At 40.4% G+C, this 20,118-nt stretch overlaps 1 protein-coding gene and 1 long non-coding RNA gene across 38 annotated transcripts in view; one reads left to right on the top strand and one right to left on the bottom strand.

The window, feature by feature from the left end:
* The window catches only part of RBFOX2 (RNA binding fox-1 homolog 2), a 295,158-nt gene that overhangs the window by 125,778 nt on the left and 149,262 nt on the right, over window positions 1-20,118 (bottom strand).
* On the top strand, window positions 17,120-19,661 carry LOC144331754 (uncharacterized). The gene is made up of 2 exons (XR_013399147.1): window positions 17,120-18,353; window positions 18,791-19,661. It is a non-coding gene; the product is annotated as an uncharacterized LOC144331754 (long non-coding RNA).

Below are 20,118 nucleotides of genomic sequence, written 5' to 3'. Positions count from 1 at the left end.
CTCTTTAACAGTACCGAAAAACAATAAGAAGCCATTCTCTTGCATTCAAAATAAAAAGCTAACCCAAAAAGGCGGCCATGGTGTCTTGAGCATGTACCTGTCCCTCTTCTTGGATTTTGTTCACTATGCTCATGCCTTACAGAACTGTCAGGAATCTGACAGCTGCACCTGACTCTCATACCTACTGGGGACAGAGACAGGGCTCTGAGAGCAGCAATGCAGCAGTTGTGGGAATCCTTGGGTTAGCACTAGCCCCTTGATCCATTCAGACCTGTAATCTCTTCTGACTTTGATTTAATGCAGCAATTACTGGTAATGTGGTTTGAAGGAGATAAATACCCAGTGTAGCCGGCTGTCGTTTACCCTGCTCACGATGCAAGAACATTTTTAAATTAAAATTCCCTTTATGATAAAGGAGCTGCTTCACTGAATGTTTCTGTGCAGCTCTGATACGGAACTTCCCCCAAAGCGGATTAGAAATCAAAGTTGCCCCTCCTCACTTCTGGCAAAGCATGCATATATACAATTACTCCATCACCTAAAGTGAGTTCTTTAACTCTAAATTTTTCTCGTTTATACAATTAGATCCTGGTAAAAACTTCTTCTGCTTCTCAGATCACAGTGTCAGCATTACATGATTTTCATTAATAATGATACATCTGTTTTTGCAAACAAATTCCTTTAATTTCCTTTTAAATTAATATGCAAAGTAAACATTCATAATCATATATGCATAAAAGACTCTTTACCCATTTCACCTGGAAAAAATATAGCTGAATATAAAATATCAAAAAATAAAGCCAGTTTTATTTTAACTCATAATACAACATTTTGCTACACTTTTTATATCTAGGAATCTTTGAGTAATTAAGTCATAAGTGAAATAAACATAGAAGGGTTCATAGTGCCTACCAGGGTTTTTTCCCCATGACACGAAACCATCATAATATAGCAATTTAAGGATTTACATAAGTTACTCAGTCCAGGTCAAAACGGTATAATGTTGGCAAACTAGTTAAAAACTACGATGACAACCACCACCCAATAACTAGAGGCAACATAATCATGTGAGGCCCCAAGGGTGAACATTTGGTACAGGTTTACTGGTTGCTCAATCAATCAATAAAACTTTTGATCTAATTCTCAAACTTCCCACTCCCAAAAGTAGAAATAAGAAAAATAACAATTTATACTTAGGATCTATTACTTTGATTGCTTGGAGAGGATGGTCACTGACAATTATCCTTTGAAAAATGAAAGAAACAGAATACAAGGTCTGAATCAGTTATACTCTGCAAGGTGACTTAAGAAGCAGTGACTTAAGACCAAATGTGTATTTTCTTTTCCTAATGCACACAGCACAAGTTCAGGGCAAAGGTCAAAAGCTAAGAACTGACTTTTTGTTCCACTATAAGAAAGCAGTATCTCAATTGCAATTAATTCATCTAATATTTTTTGACTAAGAGCTTCTAAACTCAAATAACATCCCGCTTTCAGAAGAGTGCCATATGCCTTCTCAGGAAATCCAACGCTAAGACTAGATTCCCTCTCTGGAGGCCCTGCCAAGACCTACTTTAATCTTAGGTTTAAGAATACAGAACTGATGTCATCCTTGCAATACTAATGCTACTCTGCAGAAGTATGCATGGCTCTTTGGCTCTCTTTGAGAAAACTGATCTTCTCTTTCAAAGAAAGAAGGACAGAAAAATAACTTTGGAAAAATAACTGTATGAATATATACTATATACATGGATGGATGGATGGATGGATGGATGGATGGATGGATGGATGGATGGATGGATATCCCGGCCCTTGGAAAAAAAAGCCTGGCATGATTAACAAGATTAAAGAAGGATTTAGGATAAATAAGATGAAAGTTAGTATGATCCTTACAGGATTAAACCCCAAATCCTAGTATGAATCCAATGATTTTTTTAAGATCAACACCATATAACAGGATTAAATCAATAGCTGCTTTTGTTTTATATTGAAAACAATCACAGTTGGTAAAACCAGGCCTCTAGCACCATTTCATCAGTTAAACACTGAGGAGTTCAGGGCTAAAGACAGGGGCTTTTACTCTGACTAGGCTTGGTGATTGCCCTACCTACACAGGTCCAAAAACCCGTATCTTTAATCCCAGCATTCAAAAAGCCTGGAAAACTAAGTTTCTTTCTTTACCATCCTTTTCCCATCCCCCATCTTTATTATTTTTTTGATGGTGATAGAAGGGGGATGGATTCACTTAGTGACAAATGTGACCTAAACCAATGTGGATATAAGGATATTATGGTGTGAATATTCACAAACATTTAGCTGCAAATAGATGAGTATGATTACACAGTGTTGCCTCTTACCCAAATACTGGTGGTTAGCCTAATATAGGGTGCATGTATTGCATATTCTTTCTGAAACCCAGAAGATTCCAAATGATAATACATATCTGGCTTTAACAGTTTCAGATAAAGGACTGTTGTGTTGTTCTTTAACACATGGCATGGCTGCTAAAAAAAAAAAAAAAGGCAGCCATGCCATGAATAATAGCAATCAAGGAAAAAAATTAAAACTGTTAACACAATAAGCAACAACATGCCAAATAATGGCTATCAAACTGTAGCCAGTGTGTCTGAGATGGATATGCACTGGGGATAAATTAGAAGAGACAGAGATCCAGCTGGAACTACATATGCTACAGATTGATAATTATATTTTAATAACTAGAAAAATAGTATACTTTAAGTAAAATTTCTCAAAAGGTTGGTTTAGGGGTAAGTTTTTAAAACCAGCCATCAATCAAAAGCAAACAATAACAAAAGACTTTTGGGGGTATACCAGAAAAGACAACATGAAGGTTTATTTGAACTGCATAATTAAATATGTATTTCCTAAATACCTTTGTAGTCTTATGATTCTTAGAATTTTAATAAGCACAGAAAGGCAACTTGGAAAAATATATATGCCATATTTTTTGAAATTCGTATCAATTAATTTTCAAACTCATATTTATTAATTTCAAACATTTATTTATCTTGGAATATTTATATTTATGCATTATTAATCTACACACATGCATCTCATTGACAGACATACTACAGACTTCTGCTTCCAGGAAGATGGAGTACACATACTTTTCCCTATCCCTCCCACTAAGTACAGTTTAAAACCCTAGACATTTCATATATTAAACATAAGATGACTCCTCAAAGGTTGAAAGAAGCAAGAAAACTAGACAGGGTGGTGAGTTCCTTGGGTTTTCTTTTTGCCTCATATAGCCCAGACTTGCATCTAAAGGATCTAGAAACACCAGTAGGCACTGACAAAAAAAAAAAAAGCCCCCAATGAATGGCTTCTCTCAGCTAAAGAACAAGAAAAGGGGCAGCCTAGCAAGACAGAAAACATGTAGGCTGCCTTAATGCAGCCAAACGCCACTTCACTCGCACTCATGCCGGGAAAGGCCAAGTGGAGAGCCTTCACTTCTACCGTGGCCAGGCTCTAACCAGGAGTCTCAACATCCCTGTCCAAGAAATATCACAGAATTTGAGAGCCCTTGGAGCCCTACAGAATGTGTAACAGTATCTATGTCCAATGTCTTGATTTCATAACTGCATTGTGGTTATGTAAGAAAACGCCTTTATTCTTAGAAAATAAATATGAAATTATCTAAGACTGAGGGGATTTTAGACACACATGCACACACACACACACACACTTAAAATGTACTTTCAAATGGTTCTGAAAAAAGAGAATAGTAAAGCAAATCTGGCAAAATGATAAAGAAAAATACCTTTTAGGGTTAACTGATATATTCATTACCTTGCCTGTGATTGTGTCACAGGTAGTTTGCCTATGTCAAAACTCCATCAAATACCACACTTTAAACATTTGCATGAATCTACAATTATCTCAAAACAAAGTTTAATGAAAACAAAATCTACTTGGCACTGAAATCAAGAATAATACGAGTACATCTGCCAGCAGTTTTACATTTTGATGTCACCCAGAATGCCAGAAAGTGATGACACCTAATGTTTGTAATGACTATATCATGTATTTCTTCCTTTGGAGTTACCAAATCATTGTATGGGCTTCACAATGTATTCTTTGTGTTTACTAGACACACAACTGCTCACACCATAGGACAAAATCAGTATGCAGAAACCGCCTTGTAACAGACTTTTTAATTTGTTATTCATGTTTCTTAAATATACTAACTAAATATTGTTGCTTTGGTAAGGGTTACTAGAACTTAAAGAGATGGGCCCTCTATAAGTAAGTTTGAACGGCTTTTTTAAATTAGCATTATTTGGAAACTATTTTATGAAGAAAAAATTAAGGGCTCCCACCTTCCATTTGACCATCAGTTTTATAGTTTAAAAAATTTTTTTAATTTTTTTCTTTTTTTACCTCCAGAGGAAGTTCCCTTGAATCCTCTTAGCCAAAAACAAAATATTATCAAACAAAAGACATAAACACTTTTAGATACGATTATTTTACCAACGTAATATCCAACACAGCATATCACACCACTTTTTAAAAACCAGTTTTGCCAGGCACAGTGGCTCACACCTGTGATCTCAGCACTTTGGGAGGCCGAGGTGAGAGGACCCCTTGAGCCCAGGAGTTTGAGACCAGCCTGGGCTACATGGTGAAACCCTATCTCTACTAAAAATACAAAAAATTAGCTGGGTGTAGCGGTGTGCGCCTATAGTCCCAGCTACTCCGGAGATTGAGGCAGAGGAATCACCTGAGCCCAGAAAGTTGAGGCTGTAGTGAACCACAACGGCACCACTGCACTCTAGCCTGAGCAATGGGATCTGGGTGACAGGAATGAGACGCTGTCTCAAAAATAAATAAATAAATAAATATAAAAACCAGTTGTTATATTACCTATATAAACAATTGGAACTTAAAAAAGAAAAATTAGGATAGAAATTCTGGCTTGAATCAAATAAGGACCAATACTAATATGTAGAACCTTCATAGAAAGTGTGGGTTAATACCATAGTGCTTGTTACTTCCCATTTTAAACAGCAAAAGTGAGAAAGGATCTATCACAGATACTTTTAGAATAATCTTTTTAAAACAATATAATAGGCAGGCGCAGTGGCTGATGCCTGTAATCCTGCCAACCTGGGAGGCCAAGGTGGGAGGATTGCTTCAGCCTAGGAGTTCAAGACCAGCCTGGATAACACAGTGATACCCTGTCTCTACTTAAAAATAAAATAAAATAAAATAAATAAAAACTAGCCAGGTATGGTGGCTTGTGCCTGTAGTACCAGCTACTCTGGAGACTGAGGTGGGAGGATCACATGAGTCCAGGAGTTCGAGGCTGATCATGAGCCACTGCACTGCAGCCTGAGTGACAGAGTAAGACTCTGTCTCTAAAAAAAAAATTTTTTTTTAAAGTGCATAATAGCCGGGCGCGGTGGCTCAAGCCTGTAATCCCAGCACTTTGGGAGGCCGAGACGGGCGGATCATGAGGTCAGGAGATCGAGACCATCCTGGCTAACACGGTGAAACCCCGTCTCTACTAAAAAATACAAAAAACTAGCCGGGCGAGGTGGCGGGCGCCTGTGGTCCCAGCTACTCCGGAGGCTGAGGCAGGAAAATGGCATAAACCCGGGAGGCGGAGCTTGCAGTGAGCTGAGATCCGGCCACTGCACTCCAGCCTGGGCGACAGAGCCAGACTCAGTCTCAAAAAAAAAAAAAAAAAAAAAAAAAGTGCATAATATGTACATGATTACTAAGAAAGAGATAATCAAAACCATGCTCCTTATGAAACAGCATTAGCAAGTATATTATTCACTACCCACAACAACAGAATTTAGGAATACCAATCCCTAAGTTCTAAAATATTTTGTGAGGGCAGGAAGGAATACTGTTTTATTTGTTATCAGGAATTGTCCTGGTCTCTCCTTCCTTTCATTCAAGCCAAGCTGTCTCATTCACACTCTGTGACAAGTTACGGAGCTACTGAGTTAAGGCATTCGTTCCTACCTTCACCAGAAACATATAAAAGTAGCTTTGTGATAAAGCAGTGCATGCAACCAGCATCCAAATCAAGCCTGCTTTGTGTCCTCATCACTTACAACAGTGTTTGGTCCATAGCGTGTTTGCACAATGTTGCACACTATGTTTGCTGAATAAAAGAAAATAATTGAAGGAATAAATGGTATCCAAAACTATGTAGGAGAGGCTTTGATCCTTTAGTACTCAGGCCTCTCACCCAAGAATCTTTTCCTGAAACACTGCCTGGAGTATTTGCCTCTGCCTCAAAATCCACCTGCCTAGATGGTCTTCTTGAATTCTACACTCTGGCCCACGAATCTTCAATATTGCCTGACCTCTCCTTTCAGTTTTTACCCAGTCCCAGTAAGTAAGCCCACTTTGGCTCTAGTTTTTCTTACACATTCAGCCCTCACTCCAAACAACTGCCCAGATCCAGCCTGCTATCTCTTCCTTAACCACAGTTGCTGTATTTCACAGTAGCTTCTCTGGTCTTGATTCCCTGTCTTGCAGTTCTACATTACCTGTGGCTTTAGTGTGGAAATTATGTGACTTGAAGCAATTTTTATTTGTTGTTTTCACACCCTGCAATTCAGTTTGCTGGCAGTATCCTTTAATACAACAGGATAAGTGACCTGTCCAGAGTCACAGTGAATGACAAAGCCTGGAACGCAGCTGATTTTCCAGGATCTTCTGTCCACTCCATTAAGTAACGTATCTCATACATCAGCTGTATCAATAATCTTCAATTTTCAAAATGTGCTGAATAAAGAGACTTGAAAAGAAATTAAGTTCCTTAAAATCCAGATTATATTATCTTCTGACACAGAGTACAGCTCTAATGCACACAATGTTTCCACCTTGAATTTAATCCATTCTTCATCCATATGTTAAACAACATTAATCAATTCATTTTTTAGCCTCCAAATACTTCCTGTGGTACCAAGTTTCTACTAAGTATGGGCACTAGTTAATGTATTCTTAACATGGTTGTGTTTCACAAGGCTCATGATCTCCTGAAAACTGTGTTGCAAAATGTTGTAAATAAATACGTACACTGTTCTGGGGACCTAGTCCAGAGCTTTCATTAAATTCTCAATGATGTTCAAGACTCAAAGTAAAGATTAAGAAACAACAGGCCAGAACATTAACAAGGTCATGAGACAATTCCTTCTTTAAGGTATTGTTCCATTTAAACACACCTATCTTTCCTTGCCGATCATTACTTCTAGTTTAGGTATTTCTCCCAAGTCTACTTCCTAATCCTTCCTCTTTTGAATGTTTTCCTTTGGTTAAAGGGCTTTACCTTCATTTCTAACCCTCACCTGCTTTCATAAAAACCTCAATCCCTTTTTCTACTAAGAGCTAGGCCAGAGATCCAATTCCCAGGCTACCCCACCCCAACTGAACAAGAAAACACTCCAGCTCCAACACATTCCAACTGTCTTACTAAGTGGGCTAGTTCACTAAGAAAGACGTCTGTGGCGTTTTGTTGTTTGTCGTGGCGTGATCTCGGCTCACTGCAACCTGCTTCCTGGGTTCAGGCGATTCTCTGCCTCAGCCTCCCGAGGAGCTGGGATTACAGGCACCCACCACCACACCCAGCTAATTTTTGTATTTTTAGTAAAGACAGGATTTCACCATGTCCTGGCTGGTCTGGAACTCCTGACCTCAAGTGATCTGCCTGCCTCAGCCTCCAAAATGCTGGGATTACAGGCATGAGCCACCACACCCAGCCAATGCCTGACCAAAAAAAATTGTAGAGACAGCGTCTCAATATGTTGTCCAAGCTTGTCTGGAACTCCTGGCCTCAAGCGATCTTCCCACTTCGGCCTCTCAAAGCGCTGGGATTATAGGCATGAGCCTGTTGTTGATGTCGTTTTTTCTTGAAACAGTTGTTTAAGCTAATCTGGTTCAAGTCCTCAAGAGAAAATCTTGGTCAAGAATATATTGCCCCTTATGTCCAAATTTTCCTCAAGTCATCTCACATCTTTAGTCTGAATATGCTCTAATGACATACTTCTACTGCAGACTTACCAAAGTGGAAATTCTTTTAGTCACTGCGAGAAAATTAGAGACTCTAAACCTGTGTTTTTTAACCATTTTAAAAACCTTTATCATACTTACTTTTATCTTCTGAAACTTTAATCAACCCAGAATAGCACGTACAACCTATTCTCTGAAATGTTTATTATGAGTTAGAGGTTTAAACTTTTTTGAACTGTTCAGTCTCTTACTCTAACACTGAATTCTGATTTATACCTCCCTCTCACTTCTGATGGAGATCATGTCTCTAAACATACAGAATGTAAATATGGACTTTTGTGGCAAGGCCCTTTCAAAAGGTTCAAAATAGTAGTCTACATGCAAAAGAAAAAGTATAACAGAAAAGGGGTTTGCAGCTACTGCTGTGTCATTAGAGAAACAATAACATTGGAACGCAGGAGGCCCAGGAGTTTCTATTTAAAAATGGTAATGGTTGGGCGCGGTAGTTCAAGCTTGCGATCCCAGCACTTTGGGAGGCAGAGGCAGGCAGATCACAAGGTCAGGAGTTCGAGACCAGCCTAGCCAACAGAGTGAAACCCTGTCTCTACTAAAAATACAAAAATTAGTTGGGCATGGTGGCAGGCGTCTGTAATCCCAGCTACTCGGGAGGCTGAGGCAGGAGAACTGCTTAAACTCAGGAGGCGGAGATAGCAGTGAACTGAGATGGCGCCACTGCACTCCAGCCTGGGCAACAGAGCTAGACTCTGTCTCAAAAAATAAATAAACAAACAAATAAATAAGAACAGTCATATGTGAGAATCAATAAAATACACAGAAGTATACTGAAAATATCTGGATCACATTATGAACATCAACTATATTGCAAGAGTACTTGCAGACAATATAGATTTGGCCTGATTTATACAGAACATATGCTTTCTGGATCAGTGGCTGATAAAAGCAGGTCTCAATTTCCTGCCAAAACAGTGGGGTATATTATATTTTTAGGTTCTGACTCCCAGTCATTTAAACTTTCAAGATCTGTTTGGAGACAACAAGCAGCAGTCTAATGAACTATATTCCTTGGACTTTTTACTCAGGGATGAGTAAAAAATGTCATTTGGTCCACCAAACATTTGTCCATTGAGAAACATGACTACATATGACATGAAATTTAAAGAAAACAACTCACTGGGGCTCTCAATGTATTCCAGATTGCCTTTGTATTATTTTAAAATCTTTGCCACATTAGAATCAGCGCCACATCCCCACTCCCCTCGCTTTTCTTGCTTCCATTTAGTTCCACACTTTTGAAACTGCCCACTTTAAAGGTTTACTCTTGTCCTTGCTTCTTCATGCCAGCTGGCTCCTACTCAGCAATATCCTGGGTTGGTATGTTGGCTACCTCCCTTGAAAGATATTCTAAAAGGTCACCATTTTCATTCGTGCTAATTACCTGGGGAGAGACAGATGAACGGAAACTAAACTTTGACAGTGCATAACCATGTTTCCAAGACCTACGCTCTAAAATGCATAACCGGGTTTTCCCAAGTAATATGTACTCTATGGTCGGAGGAAAGGGGAACAAAAGAAATGTGAAGGTAAGAGAAGGGAATAGAGAAAACTAGGAAGCTCTGAAGGTCCAAGGCAGAAGGTAAGGCATTCTGAACAACAGTTCAGAGGAGCTTCAGACTGCATAACCTCAACATGCAACAATGGAAATACAGGGAAATGGTGAAGTCTTGGGCACAGAAATTATGAAACTAAAATAAACGCTGGTCAAGGAAGAAACTGGGAAAAGACATAGGTGCTGCAGATGGAGGTCAAGATCCAAGTGGTCAGGTCTTAAGAATATATCAGACTAGCTTAATCTGAGCTGTTCTTAATCAAGGGCTTTGGTGTAAGATGACAAGGCATGGTCTCACTTTTCCTAGCCACATGGGAAGGAATACTCTCACACTCGAAGCAAGAAAAAAGGAACTGGGATCCAGTAAGCTCAAAAGAGGCACTGGCAAAAAATGGCCGAGGGAGTCCTTTGTTAGCTGAATTGGAGTTCAGAGTTGGCTCAGGTTCCAAGAGAAACTAGAGTGCCACCACGCACCATGGCAAGAAGACCAGGTGAGTAGACTAGGCAATCTAATAAGGGTAATGTTTAATCCCTGGCACATGGGTAATGAGGCATAAAATTATTTGAAAAACCAGGTGACTACTGGGGAGGCAAGCTCCTTAACATAAGGTCAGATAAACTCTCTTAATTCAGAGCAGAGAGATTCAAATTTGTAAAACCTCTGTATCCATAGCTGGGCAGGGCAAGGGTAGGCAGAGAATGACAATTTTAAGCAAGATGATGCTAGAGTTCAAATCAGTTCAACGTCCACCAAATCCTGACAAGTGTCCAGCACTGTACTAAGTGCTGCCTTTGAAGAGTTTACATAGCTAGAATGGCTTGTCCATTAGTGGGGTTGCTCTTAGAATTTGACATGTTAATGACTGTAAAATGCTTGGTATTGAAACAGGAAAGGTTCCCTTGTCCCCCTCGCAGAGCGAGCAATGCGGCTGTGGCTTGCTTCTTCAGTGCCCCACTGCTCAAGGACAGGCATTTCCTTGTATACTGTATTCTGCCCTCTAGGGGAGTATACAGACGGGCAGGTTGTGGGCTCCGACTCCATGGCAGTGTCTAGGGGTGAGTGTTTACAGTTCCTGAAGCCTCAGTGGGCATGTGTTATGGGGTGCTCTTTTAGTTTGCCATCTATAGGCGGCTTGTGCTAAGCAGCTCAATTAGACCCGCTACCTTGTTGCAAGGACAGAGGGCTTTCTGTATCCCGGGTTCTTGCCTTGGTGTACTGGAAGAATCGGATCACACGTGGACTTGGAGAGTGAGTGCAAAGTTTTATTGAGTGGAAGGATTTTTCCGCCAATGTGGGAGCCAGAAGGGAGATGGTTTTCCCCTGGAGTTCCATCGCTCAGCGGCCCCGGCTCTACTCTGACTGCCCCAGACAAACTCTGCCTTGTCCCACCAGTCAATGGCCTGCCAGCATGCTGACGTCTGTCGGCGTGCTCTTCTGCCGGCTTGCTCACTTGACGTCCTCCTACCGTCCAGCTGCTTGTGTCTTCTTCCGCTGGTATGCTCCTCTTGATGTCTGGCTGCCTGTATGTCTGCCCGCTAGGGTCTCGGGTTTTCATAGGCCCAGGATGGGGCACATGGCAGGCCAGGATGGTCTTGAAAAATGCAACATTTGGGCGTGAAAGCTGGAGTGCCTCTGCTCACCTAGGTCCATAGGAGTGGAGCCCTGGCCAGGGGCTGCCTTTCTTTACCCAGCACATCCCTGACCCCCTCCCATACCAGTATTAAGCCCGGCAAAGAGTAGACATTCAAAAATCAGCTGATAATCAGCAACTTTATAATTATCGCCACCATTATCTCAATACCCATTACCACACTGTAGGGATTACAGATTTTTAATTCTAAAAGAAACAGCTTTAAATTGCAAAATTTGCTACCGAATTTTTTTTTTTTTTTTTCCTGACACAGTCTCGCTCTGTCATCTAGTGCGGTGGCGTGATCTCGGCTCACTGCAACCTCCACCTCCCCGGTTCAAGCAATTCTCATGCCTTGGCCTCCCAAGTATCTGGGATTACAGGTGTGCACCACCACGCCCAGCTGATTTTTGTATTTTTTGTAGAAACAGGGTCTTGCCATGTTGGTCAGGCTGGTCTCAAGCTCCTGACTTCAAGTGATCCACCTGCCTCCCAAAGTGCTGAGGTTATAGGCCACCACGGCCGACCCTGAATAGGTTGCTTCTTAAGACTATGCCCATCAGGCTAAGGATTTATACTAATGCTAAGGCAACACTTCACCCCACTCATAGCATAGTTCCTACAACAGTACTAATGACAATGTTTCTGACAAATTTTCTCAATCAGTCATGCAAATGTTAGCACCAACGCAGTCTCCCATGCATGTCACCCCAATTTTTTACATCCTGAGTCAACTCCATAGTTTGTTGTTGATCTTCACAAAAGGAGAAAAGTCACTGCCACTGAGACTGCAGAACAACTAGATAAAAGTCTCACTCTGTTGCCTAGGTTGGAGTGCAGTGGCAGGATCTTGGCTCACTGCAACTTCTGCCTCCCTGGTTGAAATGGTTATCATGCCTCAGCCTCTCATGCAGCTGGGATTACAGACGTGTGCCACCACGCCCAGCTAATTTTTTTTGTTACTTTTAGTAGAAGCGGGGGTTCTCCATATTGCCCAGGTTGGTCTCGAACTCCTGGCCTCAAGTGCTCCGCCCACCTCCCAGAGTGGTGGGATTAAAGGGGTGAGCCATGGCGCCCGACCAGAACTACTTCCAAATGTCACAGATCAAAAGGGAGAAATTAGAAGGGATAGCACAAGGTCTTTCTTTCCCTGAAGAGTAAAAAATACATGACTGTCATCTCATTGATTCATCCTTATTAACTGCCTATATGATGAATTAGATGCTTTAGTAAAGGCATACATGAAAAGCAGTATCACTAGCCTCCTCACAATTCTAAGAAATAATGCTGTGAGGAAACCTGTCTAGCAAAAGGCAGTAGACTACAGGAAAAGCAACCAAACATGCAATAATGAAAAGCATGTACAAGGCAATGTAAAAGGTACAAAGCAATTTACCTAGAGTGAGTTTAATTTAAAGGTTTTCAGTATGCTGAGCAGGGAAAAAAAAATTCCATCTACCTCCTAAATTTTTAAAGAGCTAATAAATCCAATAAACTTACAAGTTGTCGAAACATGTCCAATTAAGGAAAGGGGTGGATGGAGGCAGAAAACATAACGTGAGACATAAAAAACATAAAGGAACAGAATGAAAGAAAAAGAAAGATGCGCAAAAACAGAGGAAATTTGACATAAACCATCCTAAATATCTTAAGGAGCGAAGAAAATCTTAGGGAGAGAGGCAAATAAGGGGAGGAAATGAACATGGAAGTAACAGTGATTAAGCTGGAATGCATCATAGCTATTAATGGGTTCAACATCTCTGACTGACTGATAAATGAATTGTGGCCTAATGAGGTTAGGTAATTTCCTTGAGTTTGCACAGCTACATAGTAGCAAGTCTACCAAGATGATTAACACAGAGTAAATACTCAAAATATTTTTATGAATTAAAAAGACAAGTGTTACAGACCAAGTGTTTGTGTCCCCCCAACTCCAAGTTCCTATGTTGAGGCCCTAACTCACTCCCTGCCCCAGCCGACCCTTGTAGCTGTATTAGGACATGGGGCTTCTAAGGAAATAATTAATGTTAAGTAAGGTGGGGGTGATAGGGTACTGGCGCTGCTCCAATAGAATCATTGTCCTTATAAGAGACACCAGAGAGCTTGCTCCCCTCCCCACTCCTCTATCCCTATGCACAAAAAAGAGGCTGTGTGAACACAAGACTAGATGGCAGCCACCTACAAGCCACGAGAGGAGGCTTCAGAATGAAATCTGCCTTGCTGGGTCCTTGGTCTTGGACTTCCAAGATCAATTTTCTGTTGGTTGAGCCACCCAGACTGTAGTAATTTGTGATAGCAGCCCTAGCAGACTAAGATAACAAGCATTAAAGTCTTCTGGCATTCAAAAGGAAAAGAAACAGAAAAGGAAAGAGGGAGTGAGGTAATATTTATATTTTAGGTTTATTAAACAGTTTATAATTAACTATTAAATACATTATACTTAACTATTTAATAAACCTAAAATGTAAGTATTACTTTTGTTTAATGGCGATTTGTACTCACTCCCTCTTTACTTTTCTATTAGAGAATGGAAAGGGGGCCACTGAGCCTCTGGCTAGGCTTAGTTTAGGCAAAATTTCAGATTACATTTCTAAAGCTTCCCCAAAGGTACCTACAGGTAGTAGAAACTCAAACTTTCATTCAATGAGTGAGTGGTCAGAATCGATTCTGTACTTACAAAAGTAACATATCCTTTACCCACTCCCCAAACTATGCACCACCAACTGTGAATTAATAAATGCTCACAAGGGTGTGTGTGTGTGTGTGTGTGTGTGTGTGTGTGTGTGTGTGTGTGTGTGTCTTGTAGCCCATATGGTAAATATATAGATTACCACATAAGAATCTGGACAAGTCCCGACTACCCTGTTCCAACCTGCCTATTCTCCTATCCCCTCCTTATCCCCCTAGGAGTTTAGCCATCACATATTAAATTTTACATTTTATTGGGAAAACAAAGATAAATTTTTAACTAACAAATTTTAAGAAAGCTACTATATTTTGTTTTGTGAAATAGTAAAATAAATAAACAAATAAATAAAGCTTTATTGCCCAATTCTAATGTAAATTTTGAAAGCTATAGTTAAAATTGAGTTTACTTCTTAAGTCAAAGAGGCAAATCTTAAGAATTCAAAGGATAATGAAAGTTACTGAAAAAATGCAAATCACCAATAAACAAAGGTAGAAATCTAATACTTTCAATTGTGTCTTATAGTACTGTTCATTACCCAAATTGCTGGCAAATAGCATGGCCTTAATAACTGATTAATGAACGTGCTAAATATGTACTAGAAAAAGAAATATGAACCCAGAACTTATAAATATTGCGGGGGGTACTTTTAAGTAGCATTTTTTAAATTTGTTTTTTTGTTTTTCTTTTTTTTTTTTTGAGATGGAGTCTTGCTCTGTCACGCAGGCTAGAGTGCAGTGGCACGATCTTGGCTCTCTGCAACCTCCACCTCCCAGGCTCAAGGCTCCTGCCTCAACCTCCCAAGTAACTGGGATTACATTAAGTAGCACTTTAGTGGTCTTTGTTACTGAAATGTGCCTGGAAAAAAGTTTATACCAAGAAAAGGCAGCAAAAAGAGTACTGTTTTCCTTGTAACATTTATTCGGTAATATATAATAGGCAGTACTATAGCTCATCTTACAGATGAAAGACCCTTAAAGCCTCAAAATAAAACTCCTTTAAATGGATGCCTAAATGGGTTCACTTCCTCTGCTCTGAAAAGGATATTATAGTCATTATATAATCTATCTAAAATTTACAAAATAAGTCATATTCTAAAAATACCTTTTTATTTCAGTTTTTTAGAACTCTGATCATATTCTCCCACTAAAAGAAACACACACACACACACACACACACACACACACACACACACACACGCAGATTTATAAATGATGGCTGTGTTTCTAGACCAGATATCACAAGAGCCTAGTAATCACGGGGAAAACATTCGAGCACACTGTACCAGGAATGTACCTGAACTACTATCCATCTGAAATAAAAATAAACAAAAAAACAAGATAGCTAAAATAGTAGAAAATTACAAATAATGCCAATGTAATTAAGTAAGAGACACTTTTCCCCCAAATCACCTTGCACATTGGTTGGTAGAAGACAAATTTAATCCCTGACTAAGAAAGTATAGACTTCTGTAGAGATTTAGAGGAAGGAGTAGGAGTGCTTTCAAGGGTTTTAGTCACTGGTGCAACTTTTTAAAAAATAATTTCAATTTTATTTCAACACCTACAGCACTCCCATTTTCCCTGATACAAATATAATTCTCATCAATCAACCATACGTTAGGTAATTTTTTATTTGATAATGAAACAAAGACATGAAGATAAGGAAAAAGAAACACGGCAAGATTTAGAACAGAATGGGGGAGGAAAAAATAATGCTTAATAAATACTTGCTAAAAGGAAAGGGAGAAAGGAAGAGAAAAGAAAGAGGGGGAAATGTGGATATACAAAAGAATGCTATCAGTGTAAGTAAAGATTAAACAGTAGAAGAGAGAGCTGGAGGTGAAGGGTAGAAAGGAGGGCCTAACACACCCATGGTATTTTTAAAGGAGAAAGAGACTTGGTGATAAGGAGGAGGCCCTGAATCAGTTCTCAGTATTGCCACTCAGGAGTACAGCGGACTCAGAACTGCTGGGATGGGTCTGGAACAGTAACACTCATAACTAACATATACTGAACATCTACTATGCACCAGGAACTGTCCTGAGAGCTTGATATGGCTCAAAACAACCCTCTGTGATAGATATTATGTTACTCTCATTTTATAGATGAGAAAGCATGGTAATTTATCCAATGTCATTCAAACAGAATGCATCAGAACCAGATTTGGACCCAGTTAATTTGGTCCCAAAATAATTTGGTGCCATTAAAGCACTACTGCCTCAATAACACAAAGCACTGGTCCCTGCGATGTGACAGAGAATGGCTGATGTCAACTAGAGTTCTACCACTATAAATTCTATAGTTACAAAGTATTCCGTTACTGAAAAAAATCACAGGTAAAAAAAATTCTGGAATTTGACAAATATTTATTGAATACCAGTCATCATTCTAGACACTGAAGATACAGCAGTGAATAAACCAGACAAAAATCTCTAAAGGAGGAGACGGGCAAGAAAAAAGTTTTTATTTTACATACATATCCTTACTCCACACACACACACACACACACACACACACACACACACACAGAGTGTGTTTTGTTTTTAAAGATACAGGGTCTCAGGCCCGGCTCAGTGGCTCACTCCTGTAATCCCAGCACTGCGGGAGGCCGAGGTGGGCGGATCACCTGAGGTCAAGAGTTTCAAGACCACACTGGCCAACATGGTGAAACCCTGTCTTTACTAAAAATACAAAAAAATTAGCCGAGCATGGTGGTGTGCAACTTTAAACCCAGATACTCAGGAGGCTGACGCTGGAGAATCGCTTGAACCCAGGAGGTGATGGTTGCAGTGAGCCAAGATCATGTCATTGCACTCCAGCCTGGGCGACAAGAGTGAAACTCCATCTAAATAAATAATAAAATAAAATAAAATAATAAAGATGCAACGTCTCACTCCGTCACCCATGATGGAGTGCAGTGGCACAATCAGAGCTCATCACAGCTTTGACCTCCTGAGCTCAAGCAATCCTCTTGTCTCAGCCTCCAAGTAGCCAGGACTACAGATGCATGCCATCTCCCGAGTAGCTAGGACTACAGGTGTGTGCCACCATCCCTGGCTAAATTTTAAACTTGCTTTTGTAGAGATGGGATCCCACTATGTTGCCCAGGCTGGTCTTGAACTCCTGGCCTCAAGGAGTTCCTCCTACCTTGGCCTCCCAAAGTCTTGGGATTATCGGCCTGTTTTTTTATTTTTTTTTTTATTTTTATTTTTTTGAGACGGAGTCTCACTCTGTCCCTGAGGCTGGAGTGCAGTGGCGCGATCTCGGTTCACTGCAAGTTCCACCTCCCGGGTTCACGCCATTCTCCTGCCTCAGCCTCCAGAGTGGCTGGGACTACAGGCGCCCGCCACCACACCCAGCTAATTTTTTGTATTTTTAGTAGAGACAGGGTTTCACCGTGTTAGCCAGGATGGTCTCTATCTCCTGATCTCGTGATCTGCCTGCCTCAGCCTCCCAAAGTGCTGGGATTACAGGCATGAGCCAGCGTGCCTGGCCACCTGGCCTGTTTTTATAATATTTGGAAGATAAATGCTATGGAAAATTTAAAGTAAAATGGCTTTCAAAAGGCCTTATTGAATAGGTAACATTTGAGGAAAAATTTGAAGGCCAGGAGGAAGACACGGGTATATTTGGAGAAAAGCATTACAGGCAGAAGAAACAAGTACAGTAAGCCCTCCATATTTGTGGGTTCTGCATCCCTGGATTCAACCAACCATGGATGGGAAATATTTGGGGCAGGGGGAATAATCCGTACTGAATATGTACCATCTTTTTTTCCTTGTCACTATGAATGGTGAATGGTGTTCCAGAAACAATTTAACAGTTATTTACACAGAATTTACACTCATTAGGTATTATAAATACTCCAGAGATGATTTAAAGTATACAGGAGAATATGTGTAGGTTATATGCAAATGCCACACTATTTTCTATCAGGGACTCGAGCATCTACGGATTTGGTATCTTTAAGAGGCCCTGGAACCAACTCCCTCATGAATACCATGGAACAGCTGTGCAAAGTGCCTGGCAAATTTGAGGAACAGCCAAAAGGCCTAAGTAGCTGAAGGAGAGTGAGGAATGAGAACATGAGGAGATGAAAGTCAAACAAGTACCCAGGAGTAGGCTTGACTGGAGCTTTGTGGAGACTCTAGCTTTTCTTCTGAGTGAAACACATCAGTGGATTTGGTGCATGCTCAGATTTATATTTTCAAAGGATTATGTCAGATGCTGTGATAAATTCTTCAGCGTCAATAGTGGAGATAGGGAGACCAGGTAGCAGACTATTATAAAAATCTGGGCAAGAGAAGATGGAATACAGAACCAGGACAGAAGTAGCAGAGCTAGTAGGATGAGCACGGCAGCTCACATCTATAATCCCAGCACTTTGAGAGGCCACGGTGGGTGGATCACTTGAGGCCAGGAATTCGAGACCAGCATGGCCAACAAGGCGAAACCCCGTCTCTACTAAAAATATAAAAATTAGCTAGGCGTGGTGGCACATACCTATAATCCCAGCTACTCAGGTGGCTGACACATAAGAATCACTTGAACCTGAGACGCGGAGGTTGCAGTGAGCGAGATCATGCCACTGCACTGCAGCCTGGGCGACAGAGCGAGACTCTGTCTAAAAAAAACAAAACAAAAGAAGAAGAGTTAGTAAAAACGGATTGAATTTAGGTTATTTTTGAAAGGCAGAACCTAAAGGATTTGCTAATTAACAGGACTGGAGTAAGGGAGAAAGAGTCCAGGATGACTAAGGTTTTCTTGGCTCAAGTAACAGAAAGATGTCATTATCTGAGAAGAAGAAAACTGTGGGTTTAGCAAGTCTGAGGGCAGAGGAAGGCAAGTAAAGGCCAGGAATTCGGCTTTGGACATGTCAAGTTTGAGGTAAGTATTATATTACAGATGGAAATGTCAAGTAGGCAGTTAGAAATGAGCTTCTAGAGAGAGGTCTAGCTAGAGGTATACATTTGAGAGTCAAGAACAGACAGAATTTAACACCTAGTATATCATCAGAGTCCACTGGGCCCAACTTTTCTTTTTGAGCAGTTCAGTTCCACTTGTAAGAATTTATACTTTATGACTTTACTTTCTTAGAGGTATTCCAAAAAGAAAACCGCAAAATAAAACTGCTACTTTAAAAATAAACTATTTTATCTTGTAATAATGTATGTGTTCCTTGGACCCTTTTATAAACTTAAGATTCATTGTGGAATTTTAGAAGATCTTTATTTTTCCTACATCTTGAAACATTCTGACTTTTCAGCAACTTTTACTTTTTAACTATTCCCAGCCATGGAAAGAAGGGAGGGAGGGAAGAAAGGAAGGAGAGGCAAAAAGGACAAAAACCACGAGATATTATAAAAAGGACTAAAAGATATAGACAGCGTTCAAATGTGATTCATAGTTATTGTAGGGGTAATATCGAATTAGTTGCATGAAACTTTGGTCAGGCATGGTGGCTCACACCTGTAATCTCAGCACTTTGGGAAGCTGAAGTGGGAAGATCACTTAAGGTCAGGCATTCAAGACCAGCCTGGGCAACACAGCCACAGACTTGTCGCTACAAAAAAAAAAAAAACAAAAATACAAAAACGAGCCAGGTGTGGTGGCACACAGCTGTAGTCCCACTCAGCTACTTGAGATGCTAAGGAAGGAGGATAGCTTAAATTTAGGAGATTGAGGCTGTAGCGAGCTGTGATCGCACCACTGCACTCCAGCCTGGGCAACAGAGTAAGACTCTGTCTCCAAAAAAATAAGAAAGAAAAAAATTTTTTTAAATTTCCAATGCAGTTGTTTTTTCACTATCCCTTTATTCTTATTTCTTAGTTATAAGAAAACTTAGGACCAGGCACAGTGGCTCACGCCTATAATCCCTTGGGAGGCCAAGGCGGGCGGATCATGAGGTCAGGAGTTCGAGACCAGCCTGGCCAATACAGTGAAACCCCGTCTCTAATAAAAATGTAAAAATAGCCAGGTGTGGGGGCGTGCACCTGTAGTCCCAGCTCCTCAGGAGGCTGAGACAGGAGAAATGCTTGAACCTGGGAGGCAGAGGTTGCAGTGAGCCAAGATCATGCCACTGCACTCCAGCCTGGACAACAGAGTGAGATGCCATCTCAAAAAAAAAAAAAAAAACGAACGAACGAACGAACGAAAGAAAGAAAAAAGAAAGGAAAAGAA

Source organism: Macaca mulatta, chromosome 10 (genome assembly GCF_049350105.2).
Source record: "Macaca mulatta isolate MMU2019108-1 chromosome 10, T2T-MMU8v2.0, whole genome shotgun sequence".
In the NCBI taxonomy this organism is placed as follows: Eukaryota; Metazoa; Chordata; class Mammalia; order Primates; family Cercopithecidae; genus Macaca; species Macaca mulatta.
Note: the sequence above shows the minus strand (reverse complement) of the source record. Positions and strands in the feature narration are given on the sequence as shown.